The 26,952-nt window shown below is 38.7% G+C and overlaps 1 protein-coding gene and 1 pseudogene across 1 annotated transcript in view; both read left to right on the forward strand.

Moving 5' to 3' along the window:
• TBX20 (T-box 20) overlaps positions 1–26,952 on the forward strand; it is a 66,259-nt gene that overhangs the window by 35,715 nt on the left and 3,592 nt on the right. The gene's annotated exons all lie outside the window — the stretch shown is intronic.
• On the forward strand, positions 5,091–23,318 carry LOC102834993 (annotated as a pseudogene).

Raw genomic sequence — 26,952 nt, forward strand, 5'->3', positions numbered from 1 at the left:
CTGGGTCACCTTTTTCTGCACTGGTGGCTCCAGTGGTGGGGATGGAACCAGAGAGAGAACTTCTGGATTGCTGGCTGCTTCTGCTGCCAGTCTCATATACATCAGTGGCTCTCTGGAAGAGCCAGGAACTGGGTGCAGGCAGGAAACCTAGGCACATTTGCAAACTAATTGGACAGTCCTTTTTAACTGTTGTTGTAAATGTAAAATGTTGGATAATGAGGCAATTGATAAATGAAAAGTAGATGTAATATAGTGCTAATTTTAATTTGTTGTTGTTATTGTTGCTAAGTACTGTTGAATCCATTCAGACCCATAGTGACCTTGAATAGGGTTTTTGAGGAGCAGCTAGTGAACTTGAACTGTCGACCCTGTGGTTCAAAGCGACTTTGGAGTCCAGTGCCACACCAGGACTCCAGTTTTAATTTACTCACATTTTATTTAAGACATTTTGTATTAATTTTGACTGTTTCTTTTTCTTTCTTTTTTTTTTTTTGGTTAGTTTCTGGTATCATTGGTCTGGTAGCTTGTTCAAATGAACTAAAATGTTTCTTTTAATTCCTTTCTTTGTTTGGATCCGATTGAATAAGAAAGACATAATCATTTTACCCAATGTTTGATCATGCTTCTTTGATAGCTTTCTGAGTTCCACAAATTACCAGACAAGTAAATATAGATATTTTTAAACTTTTGTCCCATTTAACATTTTTTTTCTTGTTTTGAATTCTGCTTCTTCTGTTATGATATTACTATCCTTTAAAAAATGTTTGCTTTCTCTTATTTGCACTTTAAATATTTAAAAAAAAAAAAATCTTTGCCACTCCAGTGGGTATATCCCCCCTCTTTTATCTTCCTATAAATATCCTGACATTTCTTTCATTTTAACAAAGAAAACAAAACTCCGTTGATTCTACTGGTTCCTTGAATTAATTACTGAGTCTCCCAACTCTGTTCCCATTTTTATAGTAAAGCTCCTCGGGAAGATCTGGGCATGCTCTTTTCTCCAATTCCTCTCTTCGCTTCTTTTCTGCTTGCCTCTTAGACTTTCATTCCTACCACAGCGCCAGATTTGTCTAGTCTAGTCACCGGTAACCTAAATCCAACGGTCAATTCTCAGTCCCCATCTTATTTGACCAACACAGTTGTGAATGCCTTCCCTATTTCTTCACACTCTTTTGGGTTTTATTCTTTTTCTTCCACCTCTCCTTTATTGGTTCCTCCTTACTTCCTCCAGCTGTTAACTGTGATGCCCTCCAGGCCTTCCATTTTGAGTGACTTCTCAGCCTTCATTTCCTCCTAGGCTGATCTGACATAGATTCTTGCCTGCATTGTTGCTAGTTGCCAAAGAGCAGATTCCAGTTCATGGCCTTTAAATGCCATTATATATTGATTATTATCAAATTTGGACTCCTGGTTGTAGTGCTGTGGGTTATTGTGCTGGACTGCAAAGTTGGTTTGAACTGCAAGGTCAGTGGTTCAAGTTCAACAGCTGCTCCTTGGAAACATACAGGGTCATTATGGGTCAGAACCTACTTGACAGCACTTAACAACAACAATTATAAAATTTTCATCTCTGGTCCAAGACTCTCCATATTCAAATATCTGATTGGCTGTTGTTTTTATGTTTGGATCTCCCTCTAAGAGCCTCTCATACTTAATGTATCAAAAAAGGGATCGCTTAACCACATTCTTCCAAGCCAGCAACTCGAATTGTGTTTCACTTTCAGCTGCAGACAACTGCATCCTTTCCAATGCTCTTCCAAAAAACTTTGACTCCTCTTTTTATTGTTTGTTTGTTTTTTCCATTTCTCATATTCAACAGTTAACTAACTAATCCTTCAAAATGTAGCCGGGAGAGGCCAACCACTCCTTCCTGGTGACACAGCTACCGCACTGATTTAGGGTTCTGCCATCTCCATCCCAGATTACTGTAGTCATTTTTTAATTGATCTCCTATCTCTCGAGACAACTGAAGCTTAGAGCAATCAAGCTTCCAATACCTGATCTAAATTCACATTGTTTGTAAAAGAGCTGAACCTTAAATTCAGTTTAGTTTGTCCAAACCAAAGTCTTTTCTCTAATGTCCATTGTACTTTATTTTAATAATTATTGCTTTTAAATTTTAAAAGAACATCATTGTAAAACAAGAGGGCTTCAAAAAGTTCATGGGATGATTTCATTATCTTTTAATTCCCTTTTCCATGAACTTTTGAAGCCTCTTCATTGCATTTTCCTCCCTGTTACTGTCAGGAACAAAACTATTCTTCTTGACCTGTAATAGATGAAATACTTAATGTAGAAATCTTCCCTGTGCTGCCACTTCCTCAACTCAAATGTTTGGCTAAATCAACCTAGGATTATAATTTATGTATCTTAATTTTTTTCCCCAAAATTGTTTCTTAATGTTATTGTACAGTTCAAAACTACACTAGGTATATCTGTTTAAATGCCTGCTGTATGTAGCACTGTGGGTCAATGCGCTGGGCTGAAAATTGCTTTGAGCCACAAGGTTGGCAGTTCAAACTCACCAGCTACTCCTCAGAAACCCTTATACAAGGCCACTATGAGTCGGAACCCACTCAATGGCATGTAACAACAGCATTTAAACTGAACTACAATCGTATCCATTTATTTGTTCATTGCCCATTTCTCTTCTATTCTCTCCAGTTATTGGAAATGTTCATCTTCAGCTGTTGGCAAACATGAAATGATTGGTTGAGGGAAGTTATGTGGTCATCCTTTTGCTGAGCTTGTCACATGAGAGGTTCTGTTGCCATTCTGCACATGAGCTTGACTGGGATTACAGTCCTTCCCCTCAGAACTCTTTTCCATCTTCTGTTGTTGTGTAGCTTTTAGACATTATGCAATAAAAGCTGATGCCAGACTTGTCTTTCCTTTGTTAAAACCCTTTTTCCTTATACAGATTAGATGCTTAACAGATATTTCACTCTATCTTTGAAACTCAAAATTATACTACTATTATGGTGTTGGTGGTGTTGTTGGTGGTGATGTGCCGTGGAGTCGGTTCCAACTCATGACAACCCTGTACAGAGTTTCCGAGGCTGTAAATCTTTACAGGAGCAGAAAGCCTCATCTTTCTCCCACAAAACAGCTGGTAGTTTCAAACTGCTGACCCTGAGGTTATCAGCCCAATTCGTACCTACTACGCTACCAGAGCTCCTTATAGATTTTAAAAATTCATATTTAAATTATAATTGAATCCCTTAAGTTGAAAAGTCAAGTCTTTATTCAGATAAGAATTTTTTTTCTTTTTTCTCCTTCTCTTCTGTTTTTTATTTTATGCTTCTAATTCAGACCTAAAACTCCTGATATACTAATATATATATAATTCCTGACTGTTTATCTGTTATTTAATATTTTTTGCCTCTTTGTCTTTCCACTCCAAACTTAAGAAAAATTTCTTATTTGGCTCTTCTAGTTTACTCATTCTGTTTCCTACAAGATCTAATATTCATAGTTTTATATTGTTTCTTTTTATGATAACTAGTGCCTGTTTAAAAACAGAACATGGGAGCACTGAATGGCTTAAAATTAAGAAAGTTTGAGGCAAGGTTGTATTCTTTCACCATACTTAGCCAACCTGTATACTGAGCAAATAATCCAAGAAGCTGGGTTCTATGAAGAAAAATGTGGCATCAGGATTGGAGGACGACTCATTAACAACCTGCAATATGCAGAGATTCAACCTTTCTTGCTGAAAGTGAAGAGAACTTAAAATATTTACTGACGAAGATCAAACAGCACAGCCTTTGGTATGAATTTCATCTCAATGTCAAGAAAATAACAATCCTCACCACTGGACCAATAAACAACATTCTTACCAATGGAGAAAAGATTGAAGCTGTCAAGGACTTCATTCTTCTTGGATCAACTATAGTGGAAGCAGAAGTCAAGAAATCAAACGACATATTGCATTAGGCAAATCTGCTGCACAAGACCTTTTTAAAGTGTTGAAGAGCAAAGATGTCAGCTTGAGGACTAAGGTGCACCTGACCCAAGCCATGGTATTTTTAATAACCTCATATGATGTGAAAGCTGGACAGTGAATAAGGAAGACTGTAGAAGAATTGATGCTTTTGAGTTATGGTGTTGGAGGAGAATATTGAAAGTGTCATGGGCTGCCAAAAGAACCAATAAATCCATTTTGGAAGAAGTGCAGCCAGAGTGCTCCCTGGAGGCCAAGATGGCTAAACTTCGTCTCTCATACTTTGGACATATTGTCAGGAGGAACCAGTCACTGGAGAAGGATGTCATGTTTGGTGAGATGGAGGGTCAGAGAAAAAGAGGAAGACCCCCAGCGAGATGGATTGGCCAAGTGGCAGCATCGATGGACTCAAGCGTGGCAACAGTAGTGAGATTGGTCCAGGATAGGGCAGTGTATCGTTCTGCTGTTCATGAGGTCGCTATGGGTCAGTACCAACTCAATGGCACCTAACAACAGCAAAATTCCTGTTTTATTATCACAATATCTTAAAATTCACTGAAAATTTGAAAATACAGATGAGAGATTTAAAATCTTTCTTCCTGTTTCTTGCAATGTCTGTTTTAAAAGGATGTTTGTCCTGCTTAATTATGTGAATTTTCTTCTTGCTGAATGTTTTGAAATGTCCTTTCTTTTTTTTCCCTGTAACTCATCTGGAGTCCTAGTGTGGCATTATGGGATAATGCACTGGACCATAAGCTTGGTTTGAACTGCAAAGTCAGTGGTTCAAACTCACCAGCTGCTCCTAGGAAACTATATACAGGGTCATATATACATCAGTCAGAACTAACTCGATGGCATTTAACAATAGCTCATCGTTAGAATGAAGTATCTATTTGTTTAGTGTTAGGAACTGAGATTGATTCTGAATAAACGTGTGTGGGTATTTTTCAAATCTTTCAGGTACAGATTAAGGAATTTGTAATAATGTAAATTTATTATAATTTTGACAATATGAAGATATAGTAATTCTATTCGGGCTGTGGAGTTGCTGCCTCTGGAAATCAAGAGACAGTCCCATCTTTGTTGGGCAGCTCCCCGGATTCCCTAGCAAACCAGCTTCATGCCTCCTCTAAGGACAGTCATAGTGATGGTCTCACACCCTTCAGGGTACCAGACATACCGTGTGCTAGTTGAAGTGTTAGCCATAAGCAGGGTGAGAATCTGCTCTCATCACCAACTCAGTGGTCTGCCTTCGCCGTTAGCCTCACAGATCTGAGATGAATTTAGAAGTTCTGACAGAGGAGGCCTCTTCATTTTCTCCCTTCTTGGGTAGTTTTCTGTCCTTGTTCTTTGATGGATGGCATGCTGATTCCCTCACTTCCTTCCTGTTTGTGGCTGAAATATCGTAGTATATAGTTGGTACCCGCCTTAACATCTGGTTTCCCTTGTTTTCTTGGTCATGTCAGGAGGGGTGGAGAATTAAATACATAGGCTTATATCACCATAAGGAGCTCTGGTAGCATAGTGGTTACGAATTGGGCTGCTACCCTCAAGTTCAGCAGTTCGAAACTACCAGCCATTCCGTAGGGAGAAAGATGAGGCTTTCTGTTCCTGTAAAGATTTACAATCTCGGAAACCCTATTCAAGGTCACTATGAGTCAGAACCACGGCACACAACCACCACCACCATCATAGCACCATATTGGTTTGGAATTCATACTGAAAGTGTTTTTAAATCCCTTGCATTAAAGAAAACCTTCAAACTTACAAAATTTGGATACAAACCAGTAGGGTTTAGGCATTTTTGCTTGGAGCTCAAAGGTGCGCTGTATTAGTTTATATGAGGAAGGAGACTTCAGGAAACAAGTTGCAAATCTAATACACTGGGAATTTACACAAGTTTTGTCTCCATCACACAATGAAGAAGCCAGCATTTGGCAAATGTGCTAATGAGCAGAGGTGTCACTAGGCAGTTGCATGGGGTGTGGACTACACCAAGGTAACACTGACAGAGTGCCAATAAAATGATTGTCTATATGTTTTTTATGCAGTGTTTCAGCATGAATTTATTAATTTTATAAAATAATATTTTAACCAAAATATTATATTATTCAAAAATTGTTCATTATAACATCAAAAACATTTTATAAGTCTATCTTTCAGGTAGCAATCTGCCTACAAGCCTAAAACTCTATGCTAATATACTTTTGAACCTTCTAAAGGAGCTCTGGTAGCGTAGTAGTTACGAATCGGGCTGCTAACCTCAAGGTCAGCAGTTCGAAACTCTCAGCCATTCCGTGGGAAAAAGATGAGGCTTTCTGCTCCCATAAAGATTTACAGCCTCAGAAACCCTGTGTAGGGTCACTATGAGTCAGACTCCACGGTAGTAACAATGCACTTTTGGTATGATGTTGTAGGATCAGCACTGGACTGCAAACCACAAGGTTGGTGATTCAAACCCACAGCTGCTCTTTGGAAACCCTATAAAAACAGGGTCACTATGAAACCGAATCACCTTGATGGCACTTAACAACAACAGTGGGCTCTGGTCAGAGTTGTTATGATTCCCAGTTAAAATCACACTTTGAATCTTGTGTTTCCATATGCCTGCGCTAGGAACACTCACTGGTGGTTTTGTTGCTGATGATGTTTTTATAGTTGCTGATTTTGACAAGTTTCCTGGTGTCTTAGCTCTAGGATTTGTGAGCTTAATAGCTTTTTTTGAGATGAAGTAGTAATTGAAGGAAAAGGAGGACATTTTCAAAAAGCTTCTGCTCACTTACTAATGATATTATAACTAATAATGTTGCAATTCAAAGTAGAAAGATTATACAAAACAATTTTATTGTCACTATTCATATAATCTAAGAAAGATTACATTTAAGCCATATCTATGTTGCTTTTGTGCCGTTGAGTCGGTTCCAACCCCCAACGACCCTGTATAGGGTTTTCAAGGAGCGACTGGTGAGCTTGAACTGCCAACCTTGCAGTTCAAACAGCTTTGCAGTCTGACACCTTAGCCCACAGCATTATCGCATATTATTCTGATTATAATTTATAGCAAGTGTTACTAAGGGTACTGTATGGTCTATACTAAGGGTACTGTATACTATGGTTTATAGTAAGGGTACTGTATGGTCTATACTAAGGATACTGTATACTATGATTTATACTGAGGGTACTGTATGGTCTATACTAAGGATACTGTATACTATGATTTATACTAAGGGTACTTATATGGTCTATACTAAGGGTACTGAATAGTATGGTGTATACTAAGGGTACTGTATGGTCTGGTGTGAGAGGAGGTTGTGAGGGAAGGTGACACCAATTGTTATTGTTGTTAAATACCTTCAAGTCAGTTCTAACTCATTTTGAATAGGGTTTCCAAGTAGCACCTGGTGGGTTTGAACTGCTGACTTTGTGGTTAGCAGTCCAGTACTTATCCTACAGCGCCACATCACGACTCCATGACACCCGCTGTAGCTATTAATAAAAAGGTTCCCAGTTGATGGCTACTTTCTAATTTGCGGTGCTAGAGGGAAAGTAGTATATAAAGAAAGCAGTAACTGATTCTAACATAAATCTAGGCCTGTTTGTAGAGTTTCTGAAAGAGCTGTAAGACTTTCATTAGGTGTGGTGTAGGGCCTATGGGCCCATCTCTAATCAGTAAAATAGCTTCGAGCAGGGATTGGACAGACTATAGCCCACAGTCTACTTTTTTGTGCCATGCAAGCTCAAAACATTCTTTACATAGTTAAATGGTTCACAACACTGTTTCAAAGATTATTTTGTGACACACAGTTATGTGAAAGTTAAATTTCCTTTTTCATAGAGTTCCACTGGAATACTGTCTTGTGTTTTATTTTATTTATTGTTTGTGACTGCTTTTGATTCTGACACATGATGACCCCATGCTGTAAGGTTTTGTTTTGGTTTTTTGTAATTTTTTATTGTGAACTGAGTGAAGATTTACAGCTTAGATCATCTATTTTATATCCAACAAATCACTTTGTTTCATTTCAATGATTGGAATTCCCTCCATGCAACAGTAGTTATCCCATTTCCTCCTGTGGTTCCTATCTCCATTACACGGTCCTTCTCAATCCCAGGAAAATGTCACCCTTTTGATCTTGAATGGTTGCTCATTCCATGGTGTTGTTGCACCTCCTATATATACATCTATCTACTGCTGGGTGGCCAAGGGTCATAGCTTGGGTTCCTGACGTCTCTTTCTGCCCAATAAACCCAGTCATTTTTTATTTTGAGTTTTGTTTTACATTTTCTCCCACTCTATATAGGACCTTCTAATGTGACCCCTTTCAAAGCAGTTAGTTGGAAATGATAGCCAGACACCATTTAGTTCCTCTAGTTCTCAGAGTTGGGAGACTAATATTCATGTGTTTCATTAGTCCACTGAGTTATTTGATTCTAAGTATCTTCAATTTTCATTTCCTCTGCACATCGAAAAACCAATAGTTGTCCCTTAGGTAGTCACTCATAAGCTTTTCTTTCTTTTTTTAAAAAGTGTTTTATTGTGAATTGAGTGGTAGTTTACATAGGAGAACATCAGCTTTACATTCATCCTATCGTATTTCATTTCATTGCAATGATTACAATCCCTGCTATGCATCATCATTCAACAGCATTTGCTTTCATTCCCGCTATGTTTTTTTTTTTGGCGGGGTTACAACCAAAAGGTACACCCCACAAGCCTGCCTCCTACCCTGGCCATCAGCACATAGCCCCTCTCCCTGCTTCAGTCTAGAGTCCCCTGCAGCTCCATCTCTCCACGTCATCATCTCTGCCTCCATCTCTGGTGTTGCTGCTTCTCTGGGTAGGGTCCTGCAAGACACTCTTGTCCATTGATGGTCCCAGGGTCCTCCACTCCTGGACTGCAAAATCAACCACTCTCCTCCTTTTGTTACAAAACATCTAGCTTTACATTTGCTCCATTCACAATAAGTTCTAATAGCTACTCACTATTGAACCACAAGAGTCTTATCCCCATCTCCTTTTTCCATAAGATTTTTAAGGCTCTGACCTTTCAGCAGATCACCAGGCTTATCTTCTGAGGTGCCTCTGGGTGAGTTCAAACCATCAACCTTTTGGCTAATAGTTGAGTGAACCATTTGCTACATTCAGGGACTCAATTTTTGTGCTATATGAAAGAATCGAGTAGTTGCTACAGAGACTGTATGGCCTTCAAATCCTAAAATATTTATTATCTGTTCCTTTACAGAAAAAGTTTGGTGATCACTGGCTTAGAGCTTTAAGGGACTATTGAAATCTTGGCAGCACAGAGATCTCCTACGTAGAAGTTTTATCTCTTAAGACTGCTCTTTATCTTTTCTTTTCTCCTTTTCCTGGGTTAAAATCAAGAAAGTCAGAACTTCATATGGAGATCCATGAGGGGATGCAGGCTGTCAGAGCTGGCATGATCTGATCTCTGACAATACCTCATTCTTCCTTTTCTAGTGGTAGCTGAGAGATGCTGTTAGGGATATTTAACACTTGTTGGCCAATAAAATCTGAGCCAGAATAGTCAAACCAAAAGAAAGCTGATGAGGTAAGGTCAAAACATATTGCAACTTTTTTTTTCTCTTTCAATGCACTAGAAATTTAAAATACCTTTAAAGAACAGTATTAATGGCATTTGGGTGAAATAGGTGTTAGAAAAACTTCTAAAATTTTTTTCCAATTTATTGTTAAGGAATTAGAAATATTTTTAAGTGTTTATAATTTTTCTAGACTTGCAGTTTAAAATAGTAAAATCACATGTTATTTACAATGATAAGAATATATAAACTTTAATTAAATAGAGTGGGAGTCTCTATCCCTTATCATATTCCTCACCAGAGCACTCACTGCATTCAATTTGAGGGATGTGTCTGTGTGCACACATGTGTATACACATGTGTGTGTTGTAAAGAGAAAATCAAACTGGAGTTCACACTGATTGATAGTTTCCATTTCAATTCAGAACTGTAAGGTTTTCCTCTTTTCTCTCATAGTGAGATCCTGTTGTTACCAATAGCACCAAAAATAAAATAATTAGAACATCCCTTGTTTTATACTATATAATAGGGCATAAAACATCATTTGTTTTATGTCCTAGTATACAAACACCTACAACACAACAATCTCAGCCTATCAACATGTTGTTGTTTGTTGTTTTATGTGCCGTGGAGTCGGTTCCGACTCATAGTGACCCTGTACAGGGTTTCCGAGGCTGTAAATCTTTACGGGAGCAGAAAGCCTCATCTTTCTCCCGCGGAGCAACTGGTAATTTCGAACTGCTGACCCTGAGGATAGCAGCCTGATTCGTAACCACTACGCTATCAGAGCCTATCAACATACCTTTTAACAATACTTAAAAAGTATTTTTGTGTTTTTTTTTTTTGTCTTTAGCATATATCCTGTTAGGGATATGTGGTCAAATGACTATGTTTTAAAGTCACTTGAAGTCTCTTTTACCTGTGTAGCTATACCACTTCCTAATAATACATATTTAAGTTCATTTGTCTTATTTCATTTTTTATTTTTGGCTTTTTTTCAAAAAGCCTAATTTTCTTATGTACTTATTTGTAAATTATTTACATGGTTTCAAGAGAATCTATAAAAGATAGTACATTCAGGCTTGTCAAGATTCTATTCGTATCTCTTTTACTATGCTATTTCCTCCTGTCCCTAGGGGTAACTATTTAAAATATTTTTGTTAAAAGCATTATCTTTTCATTATGTTTTGTAATATAAGCAGATGCATATGTATAGATATTATCTTTTGTTCTCTGAGACAAATTTTAGCATATTGTATAGACTTTTTACCTTGTTTTTTAACATAGGAATACACACTGATATTACACTATTGTTATTTTCATGAGTAATGCATGAATTTATACATATACTCAGTTCTCTCACTTTTTATATTTGAATAGAAATATAAGTCTTTTATATAAAGAATCCTTTACTATTTGGTTGTTTTATTGACACCCATTTGTTTTCTGCTATTGTAGTAACCATCAAGATTTGTTCTTTTGTTGTAATGTTTCCGTTTACATAATATTTTCTTATACACCCTTATTCCTTATTTTTAGTATTCTATTTTTTAGTACTGTGAGCAATATTTAAATATTTAGTAACTTATTTTCCCCCCTTAATTTCTCCCTTTTTAAATATTTGACTTTAAATATCCTTTATTTTCAGTTGATGTAGAGAATCAATCTTATTATCATTTCTCTCTTCCCATTCTCCTTCTATTTTTGAGACTTGTACGTCACCTGTAATTCTTAAATGGACAGTTTCTCGGGAAAGGCTCATTGGTGTAATATCTTTTGACCATGTATATTCATGAACAGTTGTCTGTTACCTTAACTCTTTGAAGTCAGTTTGACTTGATAGATAATATTTGACTCACCTTGTGACTTTGCTGCCATATCTTAAATACTTTGTTATTTCATTGTCTCCTACAGCCAGCTATCACTGCAAAAGTATAGTGACAATTTTTCTTTGCTCTTATTTCCCGTAATCATAAGTCAGATTTTGCAGAAGGGGTGTAAACATATGTACACACCATCCCTCCCACAATGCTCTTTGCTGCTGTGTTGGGCTCAGTAATTCATGACAGTGGCCACATAGAACTCAGACATCATACAAACAGTTATGGGGTTTACTAGGGATGTTAGCAAATTACAATGTTGTTGTTGTTAAGTGCTGTCGAGTTGGTTCCAAGTCATAGCAACCCTGTATAAAATTTCCGAAGAGTGACTGGTGGGTTTGAACTGCCAACCTTGTGGTTAGCAGTCCTGTGATTATGCTACAGCACCACACCAAGTTACAATGCTGGTGGTGGTTATGTGCCGTGGAGTCGGTTCTGACTCATAGCGACCCTGTACATGGTGTCCAAGGCTGTAAATTTTTATTTTCGAACTGCTGACCCTCACTTCAGTGCCTGGAGGCACCCCACTGAACTACCAAGCGCCCCCCACAAAGTCACTCAGCTTTACTTGCTCCCTGGGCTGGGATACCCACTGCTCTGTCTCGGGCTCTGGTTCTTGGTTCTGTTGCTGCTGCTTCTTTGCCCCTCCTCCCGTGTCACAGTTTTCTGACCTTGAGAGGAAGAAGTTCAGTATGCAGGAACCTCAGGGTCAAATGGCATGCTCCACGCCTGGCTCCTCTGCTGCAATGGGAGTGAGATTCCTCCTCCTGCTTCTGAGATGGTTCATTGTAAACCCATGCTAGAGTTTTCCAGTTTTTACAGCTACAGTGAACTCGGCTAACATCCATAAATGAATCAAGTCATTGTATCAGTATTTTCTCTCAAAGTCTCTTACCTAGACCCAGCAGGGCAGAAACATTATTTGGTAGGAGTTACAGACTATGTATGGCTAAGGAGCTCTGGTAGCATAGGTGTTACGAGTCAGGCTGCAAACCTAAAGGGCAGCAGTTTGAAATTACCAGCAGTTCCATGGGAGAAATATGAGGCTTTCTGCTCCCATAAAGATTTACAGCTTCACAAACCCTATTCAGGGTACTATGAGCCAGAATCAACTCCAAGTCACATCACTATGGCCACCACCATAGACTATGGCTAGAAGATGCATTAGCTAATTCACTACACCACAAAGGGGTTAGCTGGACGTGTTGCCTGTAATGCAATGGGCTTCACTTATATACTTGATAATGGTCTTTCTGAACTTGGGTCTATAATTATGCTGTCAGTGATTGGTTGGGCTTCAGCCTATCCTGTGGCTAGTCTATTTTATGTACCTTGCAGGGATTGGTCAATTTACTATGCAAGTAGGCTGCGTAAAACCACCCAATAGAATGAGCAACCCCTGAGGATTGGTTGGTGGTCCTATTGGTAAGGCCATGCCTTGAAATTGGTAAGGACTTTGCTTATATAAGCAGCCAACGTGCCATAGATTTTCAGAGAGAAGCAATAGAAGAGAGAGGAAGACTCTTAAAAGGATTGTAATGTAGATCAGAGCTGTAACACCAGACAGACACAGCACAAGATTGTGTGAGATGGTGCAGAGGGTGTGAGATTGTGGCAGCAGTACATCCGCTGGGTGTCACAGTCAAGCCAGGGAAAGAGAGAGAGCTGAGTGCCTTCAGGTTTGTGGGGTGCCTCCAGACACTTGTTAGAGAAGCTAAATGAGTTGTAACACTTGCCCACATTAGGCAGAAACACAGGAAGGCAAGGGAAGGCTCATCAAGGCCCAGCAAAGCCCATTTGCAGAGGCAAGAAGAGGGTCCCCCTGCGACCTGATCTAAAAGTAGCTAAGAACTGTCTTGATTAGAAGCTGTCCTGATTGACGAACTTGAAGTTGATACCAAGTTGTAGCCTTTTACTTCCCTAATAAACTTCATAAATGTGAGTATTGTCTGAGAGTTTCGTGTGGCCATTGCAACAAATTATTCAACCCATCAAAGAGGTAAAGATTGCTGGGGTCGAGGAGGGGGACTGGCTAGTGTCAGAAATGATGAAAAAGCCAAAGAGCAGAGTTCATCATCGCTGTATTGTTAGATACTGTAGATTAGGTACAATTCATAGCAACTCTGTGTACAACAGAACTAAACACAGCCTGATCCTTTTGCCATCATCACAATCGTTGTTTTGATTGAGTCCATTGTTGCTGCCACTGGGTCAGTCCATCTTGTTGAGTGTCTTCCTCTTTTTCATTGACTCTAGGGATTGTTCCCTCCTGATTTCATGTACAAAATACATGAGTTGAAGTCTTATCTTCCTCACTTCTAAGGAGCATTCTGGTAGCACTTCTTCCAACTCAGATTTGTTCATTCTTTGGGCAGTCCATGGTATCTTCAATGTTCTTCACCAACACCGTCATTCAAGGGCATCAGTGTTTATCCAGTTTCCATAGTGACCAGCTTCGTTCTGATCCTGGTTCTTCTGAGCCTTCTAGAACGTAGATGATTTCAGATGCTACATTACATCACCCCTGCTTTTTTTTTGTTCATAAATGATGTGAAGGGACAGAAAGAGGGTGGAATCAGTTTATTTGATGACTCCTTCCTTCTTGGAATTGTCTAATTTATTCCTCTTATAATATCAGTGAGGCAATTGTTGTTGTAGTTGTTAAATGCTGTTGAGTCGGTTCCGACTCATAGCGACCTTGTATAGGGTTTCCAAGGAGCAGCTAGGTTTGAACGACCAACATTGTGTTTCTAAGTTCAGTGTTGATTCTACAGCACGACACCAGTAGTCCAGTGAGGCAATTAGGGCCCAAAATAATTAAGTGATTTTTGTAGTCCTGGTGTGGCACTGTAAGATAAGCTGTGGACCACAAGGTCGGTATGATCTGAAAGGTTAGCAGTTCAAACCTACCAGCTGCTCCTTGGAAGCCCTATACAGGGTCACTATGAGTTGGAACCAACTCAATGGCACTTAACAACAACATTTCTTCCGTAAAATGAAGGAATGGTGGGGAACTGGTAGGCTGCTTTAGGTGCTCTCTGCATCAGTTATGGTTTTCATGATTTATGAATCTATAATGAAAGTAGAAATAAGAAGAGTAGCTATTTTGAAATGTCCAGTATTAGTTGCAAAATACCCTTGGTTCTAAAACCAAATATTTTGCTAACAGCAACAGCAGTGTGACAGCTGGGACTGCATGCAGTGACCTTGGCAGGGTCAGACCAAATGATTTCTTGGGTCTCATGTAGATCCGTATCTGTGCCCATTCCAAAGAGAGGTGACTCAACAGAATGCAGAAATCATCGGACAATCTCTTTGATATCCCATGCGAGTAAAGTTTTTCTAAAGGTAATACAGAAAAGGCTGCAAACATACATTGACAGAGAACTTCCAGAGGGTCAAGCTGAATTCAGTAGAGGACGTGGAATGAGGGATATCATTGCTGACGTCCAATGGATCTTGGCTGAAAACAGAGAATACCAGAAAGATGTTTACCTGTGCTTTATTGACTATGCAAAGGCTTTTGATTGTATGGATCATGACAAGCTATGGACAACATTGTGAGGTATGAGTATTCCAGAACACTTAATTGTGCTCATGTGGAATCTGTACCTGCACCAAGAGGCAGTTGTTCAAACAGATCATGGGAACACTGAATGGTTTAAAATTAAGAAAGGTGTGCGACAAGGTTTTATTCTTTCACCATACTTATTCAACCTCTATGCTGAGCAAATAATCTGAGAAGCTGGATTAAATGAAGAAAAACGTGGCATCAGGATTGGAGGAAGACTCATTTACAACCTGCCATATGCAGATGATACAACCTTACTTGCTGAAAGTGAAGAGGACTTAAAATACTTACTGATGAAGATCAAAGACCACAGCCTTTGGTGTGAATTACATCTCAATGTCAAGAAAACAAAAATCCTCACCACTGGGCCAATAAACAACATTCTTATCAACAGAGAAAAGTTTGAAATTGTCAAGGACTTCATTCTTCTTGGATCAACTATCAATACTCATGGAAGCAACAGTCAAGAAATCAAACGACATATTGCATTAAGCAAATCTGCTGCACAAGACCCTTTTAAAGTATTGAATAGCAAAGATGTCAGCTTGAGGACTAAGGTGCACCTGACCCAAGCCATGGTATTTTCAATAACCTCATATGCATGCGAAAGCTGGACAGTGAGTAAGGAATACTGTAGAAGAACTGATGCTTTTGAGTTATAGTGTTGGAGAAGGATATTGAAAGTACCATTGGCTGCCAAAAAAAAACAAAACAAAAAAAAACCCCGAAAGATCTGTTATGGAAGAAGTGCAGCCAGAGTGCTCCTTGGAGGCCAGGATGGCTAAACTTCATCTCTCATACTTTGGACATATTGTCAGGAGCAACCAGTCTTTGGAGAAGGATATCATGTTTGGTAAGGTGCAGGGTCAGAGAAGGTTAGAAAGACCCCCAGTAAGATGGATTGATAAAATGGCAGCATCAGTGGGCTAAAGCGTGGCAACAATAATGAGGTTGACCCAGGATTGGGCAGTGTTTTGTTCTGTTGTGCATAGATAGGGTCACTATGAGTCGGTACTGACTCAATGGCACCTAACAACAACAACAACAACATGTGGCCCGTGGGCCAGATGTTCCCCACCCCTGATCTATTGTTATATTAAGTGCCGTCGAGTCCGTTCTGACTGAAATCCACCCAGTGTAGAGTTTCCGAGGAGCAATTGGTGAGTTTGAACCACTGACCTTGTAGTTCAGGGCATTACCCTACAGTGCCACACCAGGACTCCTGATCTATAGTATGAAGGGTATTTGTTCCCTGCCTCACAATGTACTGAAGCTTCTTTAGAGGCAGAATTCTCTGGACTTTTCATAAACCTTTCTTCTGATTGTCATAGTCATTAAACATAGTGTTTGGTTTCTTCCAGTGGTCAAATTACTTATTTAAATTGCTAATGACTCTGTAAACCCAAAAATGTTTATTACTACTGAAAAGAAAAATTAAGTCAAATAAATAAAAATAAACTGAAGTCTAAAAGCTTTTAAAAAGATTAATTTAGAATTGTTTTGTTTTTCCTAAATGGATTGTACAGTATATTTCAGTTCTTAAATTAAAATTAATGATTTATAATACATCTCAAGTTGTATTATCTAAAGTTTTCATTTATTAAGTATTTGTGGAAGTTGAAAGTATTGATTTGTTCCCTTCCAGTAATTTATAATAGTATCTGCATAAATCTTAAGGAAAATATTGTGACAAGGAGTTATTTACAAAGACCCAGTAAGACAGTAAGACAGACATTAAAAAATTGATGAGCAGTTTCAACTTTAAATATTTGTTTCCAAAAAATTAGATTTGATTTTAATGGAATTGACATTTTTGGCATAAGCAGAGTTTTTCTAGGTCTGTATTTAAGAGGAAGGTTATAATGTAAATTGACTACCATTTTATTTTATTGTTGTGTAATTTCTATCTAACATGTACAATAAAACTTGGGAAACCAGAGCCTGTGTAAGGTAGAAACCTATCAGAGAAGTAAAGCTAAAGTATTTCTACTTCCAGAGAATGTAAATGGTAGAAAAGTTGCGAGACCCAGAAAAACAAGGTATCCCTTAAAGTTCCTGCTTTACAGGTTTCGCTTTGTGTACTAAGGAATGTTTAAATGAAACTTGGAAAATTACAGTAACTGGAAGTCTTAATTTCATCTAAAATGATTATGAATATTTAACTAGCTTTTGTAACAGATGATCTTAAAAATAATAAAAGTAATGATAATTTAATTTTGCTAATTATTGGGCCCTGGTGTGGTGTTGTAGGATAAGCACTGGATTGCTAACCTCAAGATCAGTAATTTAAGTCTATCAACTGCTCTTGGAAACCCTATACAGGATTACTATGAGTAGGAACCAACCTGACAACACACAATAGCAGCATAGCACTCATCAAGCACTTATTATGTCTCAGCTACTGATACAGTAGCCCTGGTGTGGCACTGGGGGATAAAGCACTGGACTGCAAGGTTTGTTGAAACCACACAGTCAGAGGTTCAAACTCACCAGTCACTCCTTGGAAACTCTATACAAGGTCTCTATGAGTTATGAGTTGGAACTGAAAGTAAGCGACAACAACAAACACATGTGAGTTGTTTATGAGTATGTGTTAATTTAATGTGACTATGACCCTAAGAACTAGATTGTTGTATTATCCCCACTTTAGCAATAAGGAGTCCTGGTATGGCTTTGTCGGTTGATGCTCTGGACTGCAAAGTCGGTTTGAACCACAAGATGAGCAGTTCAAGCTCACCAGCTGCTCCTCAGAAACCCTACATAGGGTCATTATGGGTCGGAGGCACTCACTTATCTATGTCAAGAAATTTGGAAAACAACTATCTGGCCAACTGATTGGAAAAGATCTATATTTGTCCCCATTCCAAAGAGAGGTGACCCAACAGAAGACGGAAATCATCGGACAATCTCTTTGATATCCCATGCGAGTAAAGTTTTACTTAAGGTATTATAGAAAAGGCTGCAAACATACATTGACAGAGAACTTCCAGAGGTTCAAGCTGGATTCAGAAGAGGACGGGGAATGAGGGATATCATTGCTGATGTCAGATGAATCTTGGCTGAAAGCAGAGAATACCAGAAAGATGTTTACCTGTGCTTTATTGACTATGCAAAGGCTTTCGATTGTGTGGATCATGACAAACTATGGACAACATTGTTAAGTACGAATATTCCAGAACACTTAATTGTGCTCATGAGGTATCTGTACCTGGACCGAGAGGCAGTTGTTCTAATGGAACATGGGAACACTGAATGGTTTAAAATTAAGAAAGGTGTGTGACAGGGTTGTATTTCTTTCACCATACTTATTCAACCTGTATGCTGAGCAAATAATCTGAGAAGCTGGGTTAAATGAAGAAAAACGTGACATCAGGATTAGAGAAAGACTCATTAACAACCTGCGATATGCAGATGATACAGCCTTGCTTGCTAAAAATGAAGAGGACTTAAAACATTTACTGATGAAGATCAAAGACCACAGCCTTCAGTATGGACTGCATCTCAATGTAAAGAAAACAAAAATCCTCACCACTGGACCAATAAACAACATTCTTGTCAACAGAGAAAAGATTGAAATTGTCAAGGACTTCATTCTTCTTGGATCAACCATCAACACTCATGTAAGCAGCAGTCAAGAAATCAAACGACGTATTGCATTAGGCAAATCTGCTGCACAAGACCTTTTTAAAGTGTTGAAGAGCAAAGATGTCAGCTTGAGGACTAAGGTGCGCCTGATCCAAGCCATGGTTTTTTCTTTAACCTCATATACATGCGAAAGCTGGACAATGAATAAGGAAGACCATAAAAGAATTTGATGCATTTGAGTTATGATGTTGGAAGAGAATATTAAAAGTAACATGGGCTGCCAAAAACCCCAACAGATCTGTTATGGAAGAAGTGCAGCCAGAGTGCTCATTGGAGGCCAGGATGGCCATACTTCATCTCTCATACTTCAGACATATTGTTAGGAGAGACCAGTCTCTGGAGAAGGATATCATGTTTGGTAAAGTGGAAGGTTAGATAAAAAGAGGAAGACCCCCAGTGAGATGAATTTGCAAAGTGGCAGCATTGATGGGCTAAACGTGGCAACAAGTGTGAGGTTGACCCAGGATCAGGCAGTGTTTCATTAAGTGTGAGGTTGACCCAGGATCGGGCAGTGTTTCATTAAGTGTGAGGTTGACCCAGGATCAGGCAGTGTTTCATTATATTGTGCATAGGGTCGCTATGAGTTGGTACCTACTCGATGGCATCTAATAACAACATGGGTCAGAACCAACTCAGCAGCACTTACCAACAACAACCAATGAGAAAACAGAGGCCTGGAGGAATGAAGTAATTTGTCCATAAATTCAGAACCCTACCAGGACTCCTGTTATATTGTTTCTTGTTGTTAATGCCATCAAGTTGATTCTGACTCATAGCGACCCTGTATAGGATTTACAAGGAGCCATTGGTGGGTTTGAACCACTGACCTTGTGGTTCAAACTGACCTTGCAGTCCAGTACTTTATCCCACAGTGCCACACCAGGACTCCTATGTAAACACATAATCACCAACATTCTAGTAAAAGCAATAAAAGATGTCATTATTTACAGCATTGGAGATTGAGAGAAAAACTAAAAACGTCAAGGATTCACTTTATAAGCATTGAGAAAACTGCATTTTTGTTTCAAAGTTAGAAGAAAGACAGTATTATGGATTGAATTGTATCTCCCCAAAACACATATTGTAAACTCTAATGTCTATGCTGGTGATTACAATCCCATTTGGGAATGAGTTGTCTGTTATGTTAATGAGTCAGAGTTAGTGCCTATTATATTTTGAGTCACAACTCTTTAAATATGTAAGAGGAATAGATTAAGCAAACCAAGAGGAGGGGAAAGATAAATGCCAAGCCACCTGGAGATCTCCAAGGAACCAGGAAATGTAAATTGGAGAGACATGGACTTTCTCCCCAGAGTTTACAGAGAGAGAAAGCTTTTTCTTAGAGCCAGCATGCTGAATTCAGACTTTTACTCCCCTAAAATGTGAAAAACAAAAGTCTGTTAAAGACATTCACTTGTGTTTCTGTTATAGCATCACTAGATAACTAAGACAGACACCCCCATTCTAATACTAGTAGCGTATTTAGGTTTTGCTTGTCTAGAGTTTGAAGAAAAAGTCCAGGTGACTTCCAGTGGTTCTGAGCATTTTGATAGAACAACATAATCCTTGTAGTTTGCCTCGGTCTTGTCATCTGGCTGTAATTGTGCTCCTGACTTGTACAAAGGGACTTTCTAAAAGTTCATGGGAAAATGGAATGAAAAGTTAATGAAATTGATCTATGAACTCTTTGTAGCCCCATCATATGATACCTGGAGTTGAGAAGGTTAGAAATTATCCAGAAGTGACTTTTTAAAGATTACTTCAGGTAATGTGGCAGAGTCCTGGTGTGGTGCTGTGGGTTAAAGCACCAGACTGGAAAACCATTTGAACTGCAAGGTTGGCAGTTCAAGCTCCTCAGCTGCTCCTTGGAAATCCTATACAAAGTCACTACGGGCCGGAACTGACTTGATGGCACTTAACAAAAACAGCAACAAAGGTAATGTGGCATTGTGGGTTAATGCACTGGACTGCAAATTTGGTTTGAACCACAAGGTTGGCGGTTCAAGCTCACCAGCTGCTCCTTGGAAACAAGGTCGGTATGGGTCGGAACCGATTCAACTGCACTTAACAACAACAAGGTAAACGATACTTTTTGTGTCTAGTAAAATGGTTTGGTGTTAGATGTTAGAAATACCAACCTTCAACAATGGCACCCATTTCAGTGATCTGTTAACTGCAAAAGCAAGCTTACTAAAACTGATTATTTGCTTTGGAATATAGCAGAAATGAGCATCACAAGATAATGTCACAGCTGGCAATATCTAAGTCACTTACCCCATTAGTTGACTTATCTCTTATTTCCCAGGGTACAATATTTTAGAAATCCTCACCAATAAACTTCCAAGCTAAACCAATTCTTGGCACTTTCCATTTGGCTGGCAGAGGGATTAGACATAAAGTAAACAACATGGCTGCGTATTCTTTGTAGCATCTTGGAGAAGATGGTCCTGATATGCACCCCTGTTTTCAATCACTTAAGAGGCAGTAATTTGATTATGGCATCCTTTATGTAAGAACTGCGTTGCTTTCAGTTCACTTTCAGGCCTGACACAAGTAAATCACTTCGATAAAATCCCTTTTTTCCCTTCCTAGAGACTAGCATAAGTAATGATACGAGGGCTTTACCAAGGACAAAATGAGTGTAATGGATGTCTTATAGAAAAGCAAAATGTTTCACAAGACAGTGATTCATTGTATCATTTAGAAGATCATTTTTCTTGTGTGCATGAAAGATGTTTAAATGATCTTCCATCCCTTTTAAAGATGCAAATACTACACTCATATTTTGTGAATTTAAATTTTATTTAAATTTAAATAAAATTTAAATTCACAAAATTTGAGTGTAATATTAAGCAACTTCTGTGCATAAGTACAGAAAGATCTTTTAGAAATGCACTATCCATAATTTGGGTCCATTGATGGCCATTTATGGCCATTCCTTTGTAACTATACAATAAGAAAATGTTTTCTAGGGTTTTGAAGCAAGTTCTTTCCTCATATGAAAGCAATCATCTAATTCTTTCTCAGTTCATTTAAAATAGTAACACTGGACCACTTATCTTAACCCTAAAGGATATCAGCTTGAATGTGCATTACAGTTAATATTTTACTAGGTGTTCCTCTGTTCATTGAGCTTTCTTTTTAATGGTCCAGATTTAAAAGACAGTCACTCTCTAATATTGTAGTTAGTGCAGTCTTTGATGAGTGACATCAGCTATTAAGGATGTTGGAATTCAACATTACCAAGCTATAGGTATATGTTGTTGTTATGTGCTGTGGAGTCGGTTCCGACTCATAGTTACCCTGTACAGGGTTTCTGAGGCTATAAATCTCTACGGAAGCAGAAAGCCTCATCTTTCTACCATGGAACAGCTGGTAGTTTTGAACTGCTGACAGTGAGATTAGTAGCCCAATTCGTAACCACTACGCTACCAGAGAGATTAAAGCACATGGCAGCTAGAAAATTAATTAGTTAAGATCTATGTCAAGCTCAATTTATCCTTTTACATTAATTCCTGCATGTAATATATTCACCTGTGTGAATGATAAAATATTTTCATTTCAACAACTTGAGAGAGTCAACTAGTATGCTCTTGGGTTGGTTTTTGTTTGGTTTGTTTCTCTAAAGTTTTAAAGAAGAAAATGAACTCACTAATCTTGTATGACAGATATAATTTTATAAAAGAATAGCAAATAGCTTTGTAGTCAAATTCTCCACTGACTTTAGCATTCAGTCACTGAGAAAAATCCTCAGGATTGAATTGAAATTAGTCAATAGATTGGAGTTAAGTGTAATACAAGAGAACAAAATATTTTTACCTGCTTTATATAGAACTTTATATAGGGTACCAATGTTTATTAGAGAGTCCTGGTAGAGTAGTGGATTACAAGCTGCATTGTTAACCACAAGGTCAGCAGTTCGAATCTACCAGTCACTTCTTGGGAGAAAGATGTGGTTTATCTGCTCCCATTAAGATTTACAGCCTCAGAACTGACTCAGTGGCCCACCACCACCAATGGTTACTCAGTATCTTTGCAACATATACTATTTTAGGCTGCAGGATACATACTGGAATACTAACCACAAGGTTGGCGGTTCAAATCTACCAGCCGCCTCTCGGAAACCCTATACAGGGTTGCTATGAGTCAGAACCAACTTGCAGGTGCTTAACAACAACAACCATACATTCAAAGGTAGCTGAAGCAGGATGTACAGAATGAATTGAATTCTTGTGATAACACGGAGTGCCAGTGAATGATAAAGACAACTCAGGTTGGATTCCTCTTCTTGCTGCTGCTTCTCTTGGCCAAGGTAAGATTGTAAAAGCCCTTCTGGGAGAAGGTGCTCAAGTGAATGCTGCCAATCAGAATCACTGGACTCCCCTAGATTATGCGGCTTCCAAAACCAGCCACGAGATTGTTGTCATGTTGCTAGAAGGTGGGGCTAATCCAGATGCTAAAGACTGTTTTGGGGCAACAACAACGCACTGAGCAGCAACCAAGGGTAACTTGAAGATGATTCATATCCTTTTTACTACAAAGCATCCACAAGTATCCAAGACACTGAGGACACTTAGCCTGTGATGAGGAGAGTGGAAGAAGCAGAACTGCTGGTGTCCCAAGGAGCAAGTATTTACATCAAGAATAAAGAAGAAAATACATCCTTGCAAGTGGCCAGAGGTGACCTGGGCTTAATAGTCAAGAAAATGGTGGAAGGTTGAGCAGTTTAGATTTTTACTTTAGGTGTTTTATGGTTTTCCCCAATGTCCTGAAAACTAATGTACTTGTGCACAAAATATCATCTGTGAATGATGTTTTTTTACCTTCAAAGTCTTATAAACGTTGAATATTGTTCCTACTGAGGTACTTGTTTCAGGCTTACAACTTGCTTTCCAGACAATTAAGCCACTGTTGAACTTGTCCTGCTCTTGAATATTATTGTGTATTGGGTTCTGGTTAGTTTTGAGTAAGTGATTCTGTAGGTGTTGTGAGTCATTAGCTCCTTTTCATGTGCTGTGTCTCACTTCCTAAGGCTTAAAACTACCAGTAGCACCTGGTCATTTATTCTGCCAAATGTTTCTAGATGGATTCTAGAATGTTGAAACATATGGATTCATACGTTGAAACATATCCTAACTTGTTTTTCAAGCTCACTCAGGCCTAAGCCAAAATTTTAATTTTGAAACTGTAAAGATTAATTTAATTTTGTTATAGGACGAATTCAGATTTTTGCCAACCAGATTTTAAGTTGGGCATGTTACCCAAATGTTGCATTCATAAACACTAAAATAAATAAAATAAAACAAAATTGAAATAATAAATGAAAGTAGCTGAAGATGAATCATGTACCTAAATGTAAAACTTAAAACTATAATGCTTCTAGAACATTTTTGTGCCTTGGGTTAGCTAAGTTTTTAGATACATACCAAAAGCATGATTAGCAAAATTGCAAATTGATCAATTGAACTTAATGAAAATTAAAAACGTCTGCTCGTTGAAATAGAAAAGCCAATACCAACTGGGAGAAAATATGTTCAAATCATATTGTCTACAAAGGCTAGTGTTCAGAATTTATAGAAAAAGAAAATCGCAAACCCAATAGAAAAACAGTCTAATTTAAAATTTAAGATATGAATGGGCAGTCTACCAAGTAGATATATCTACACTAAATAACAGCCTAAACAGATGTTCAATGTGTTAGTCATTTTGTTGTTGTTAAATGCCATAGAGTCAGTTCTGATTCATAGTGACCCTACATAGGGTTTCTGAGGAGCGGCTGGTGGGTTTGAACTGGCAACGTTGTGGTTAGCAGTCCAATGCTGATCCTACAGCAATTATAACTACAATTAAAGAGATTGATCAGACCAAGTGCTGGAGGAATTGAAGCACTCATATACTCCTGGTGGGAATGCTAAGTGCCACAACTCCTTTGGAACATAGTTGGAAGTTTCTTTAAAAACTAAGCATTCACCTACTTGTACAATCCAGTTGTATCACTCCTAGGAAGTTGCCCAAGAGAAATGAAAGCATATGTCCATATAAAAAAAAAGTATGCATGGATTTCTGAAGCAGGTTTGTCTAAAACAGCCCCAAACTGGAAACAATTCAAATGTCCATCAGCAAGTGAATGGATAAACAAACTATAATAGATCCATACAATGGAATCTATTCAGATTTGTGTTCTGACATGGATGAAACTAAAAATAATTACCTTGATTGAAGGTATCCAAATGCAAAAAGCATATATAAGGTATGACACCATTTATATAAAATTCTAGAAAATGTAAACTAATCTGTAGGGACAGAAATCATATGAGTGGCTTCCTAAGCAAAGGAGGTCAGTGTGAAGTCCAAGGGGGAGATGTTGGACATGTGTATTGTACTTATAGTCATGGTTTCATCGGGCCCAGGTGTGGTGCTGCAGGATAAGCACTGGACTGTGAATTGCAAGGTTGTGAGTTTAAACCCAAACAACTTCTCTTGGAAACCCGGTTACCAGAGGATCGCTGTGGTGGTCAGAATCTACTCGATGGCACACAACAACAACAACAGTTCCAATGGTGAACACCCCTCCCCCCACCACACCCGTGGTTCAAATGCAGACAAGCTTGAGAACTCTGCTCCAGTTCCTTGAGCCCCTAGTTCCACTCCACAGAGGCGACCCACTGTAGACGCTTTCTGTGTTCATTCTGGAAATATTGTGGAGAAAGCGCTGAAGCAATCTATCCAGCAGCCTTCTGGCCTCCACTCAGAGTGCCAATCAGAAGCCTTGGAGCCAAGGCATTTACCTATCATGGAGGTGGGAAATTGAAGCTCTTGTCTCTCTTAATCCTTTCTCCCTATCAGGGACCCTACCCTCTATGTTTTGGGTACACAGTAAACCTTCTCTTTGCTCTGTGCCATGTGACACCTGGGTCATTCACTATATGCCACATGGGCCAACCCCATTTCTACACGTGTTCCTAGAGCATGAGAGACTAGTGTAGAACACTGGCCTGGCCCTGTGTGGCAGTGGGGAGTGACTCACCGGCCCTGGGGTACCAATGCCACTATTAAAGCTGACCTTACTGTCAGGTCTCTATGTGAAAAGCCTTATTCCATCAATGCCTGTGTGTCAGATGTGCTATTGTTGAATCCTAGGCTTGACTCTGGAGTCCTGGTGTGGCTATGTGGGATAAGCACTGGACTGCTAACCACAATGTTGGTTGTTCAAACCCACCAACCACTCCTTGGAAACCGTATATGAGGTGTCTGTGAGTCATAATCGACTCAACAGCACTTAACAACAACAAAGACCTTGATGCTACAGTTTGGCACAGTAAGCATGGTCGAAAGTTGTGCGTATCGAGGTACATACAGACATACAGGGAATGCTGTGGCTCTGTACGATAAGCACTGGACTGCAGTTAGAGTCCAACAGCCCCTCAGAAGATGAGGCTTTCTGCTTCCGCAAAGATATACAGCCTTGGAAACCTTAGATGGGGTCACTATGAACGTACTCAAGGGCACCTAACCACAAACACACATAGTCCTTTTTTGTTTGTTGTTTTTTAATCCTCAAATGGAAACATACCTTATACACTTTTTGCAGTTCCATTTTTCACTTACTGTGTCTTAGAAATGATCCTGTATTAATAAATATGAAATGACCTCATTCTTTTTAACAGTTATATATTAATCCATTGGCTATGGATTCTGCCTGGTCCTAATCATTTTGGTATACTTATTTAAAAAAAAATATTTGGGAAGCTAAGATGTAAATTGAATAGATACTACAATTAATTTTTCTTTCAGTTATACCCTTAACCTCTCATATGCGTGATGTATACTATGATGGAATACTTTTATCTATGTGAATATGCAAGCTTTCTGGAATACCAGATTCACTATGATTTAGACACTTTTTTTTTTTGACAGATTAAATTAGTTGATCTACATGAAATTTTGAAAAATGTTGCATTTTGAGAAATTAAGAATTCATTCATTTGCTTTCCTTGTCCCTTAATATGAAACTTAGTACAAGGAAGCTTCAAAATTTTGTGGGAAAATTTAATTGAAAGGTAATGGGACATTTCCATGATGTTTTTGAAGCCTCTTCTGATTTATCTTTTCTGAGTCAACACAGTTGGTGTGTGCGTGTATGTCTTTTCATTGTTTATTTGGCATTGTTCTTTAAGCCACCTGTGCCACTGTAGAATAAGCACTCTACCTCAACATTGGTTTGGGCAAGGTTGGCGGTTCAGACTCACCAGTTGCTCTTTGGAAACCCTATGTTTCCAAGGAGCAGCTGTGAGCTTGAACCGTCGACCTTGCAGTTCAAATGGCTTTGCAGTCTGATGCATTAACCAACAGTGC

This window comes from Chrysochloris asiatica, unplaced genomic scaffold (assembly GCF_000296735.1).
Source record: "Chrysochloris asiatica unplaced genomic scaffold, ChrAsi1.0 scaffold00006, whole genome shotgun sequence".
Classification (NCBI taxonomy): Eukaryota; Metazoa; Chordata; class Mammalia; order Afrosoricida; family Chrysochloridae; genus Chrysochloris; species Chrysochloris asiatica.